The following is a 1,288-nucleotide window of genomic DNA, read 5'->3' as shown; positions in this document are numbered from 1 at the left end:
ATGTATGTTGTATGGTATGTAGGTATGTATGTATGTATGTATGTATGTATGTATGTATGTATGTATGTATGTATGTATGTATGTGTGTATGTATGTATGTGTGTGTGTTTGTATGCACGTGTGTTTGTATGTATGTGTGTTTGTATGTGTGTTTGTATGTATGTATGTTTGTATATATGTATGCGTATGTCTTAACTTACATGCCTAAACATCACCTTATAACACAGGGGTGGCCAAACTTTTTGCTGTGAGGGCCGCATTGAGAAATATTTTACCTCTGAAGGGCCGCATATGTACTTAAATTGCAAATTATTTCGACCCGAGGGAGAATTTTTTAATATTTGTGGCCCCTTTTTTGGCCATAATGTCTGGCTGGCGACCTTTTCTTCGGCAAACAAGACCACGAGGGCCGCATAAAATAGCCATACCCCTAACCGTATGCGGCCCGTCGGCAGTAGTTTGCCCACCCCTGCCCTGGATGTGTGATAGTAATAAAGATAAAAATACATATATACATACACACACACACACTCACACACACACACATACATACATACACAAATACACACACAAACACACCGCACACACACAAACAAACACTAACTAACATACACACACACACATACACACACAAACACAAATACTAACAGTTGGGGTCATCAATCCTAGATACGCAGACGGTAAACTCGATCCTCTTGCGATCTTCATAATCTAATCTCAATCCATCCTTGACTTTAACCGTCCCCAGCAGCCTGTCAATCGAAAGTAGGGATGGGCGAGGTTCCTTGAATTCGAATGTTTCCCGGTAAGTTTTCGGTCCTCCGTAAGCCCAAATCTCGCCAAAAGAGTTCTCGGGCAACTCGATCATCTGCTTCGCCTTGCTGCTCGGCTTTGCTGGTGGCGATGATGACGATTTTGTTGGTGGTGATGATGACGATGACGACGATGTTGATGATGATGATAGAATGATGATAATGATGACGGTAGTAGTACTGATAATGATAGTGGGGAGTTTTGAAATTAGTAGCGTCATCGTCGGCGGTTGAAATCGGATAAATTGAAAGCGATTAGTTTTGGATGAAGCGTGAACGATAGAAGCTTTTAAAACTGTAATGATGTGTTGATGTTGTTGTTGATGTTGTTGTTGATGTTGTTGTTGATGTGGTTGTTGATGTTGTTGTTGTTAATGTTATTGTTGTTTTTGTTGCTGTTGATGTTATGGTTGTTGATGATGTTGTTGCGGATGTAGCTATGTTTAGTTTAGTTTAGAAGATAGTTTAGTTTGGTG

Source organism: Helobdella robusta (assembly GCF_000326865.2).
Source record: "Helobdella robusta unplaced genomic scaffold HELROscaffold_196, whole genome shotgun sequence".
Taxonomy (NCBI): Eukaryota; Metazoa; Annelida; class Clitellata; order Rhynchobdellida; family Glossiphoniidae; genus Helobdella; species Helobdella robusta.
Note: the sequence above shows the minus strand (reverse complement) of the source record.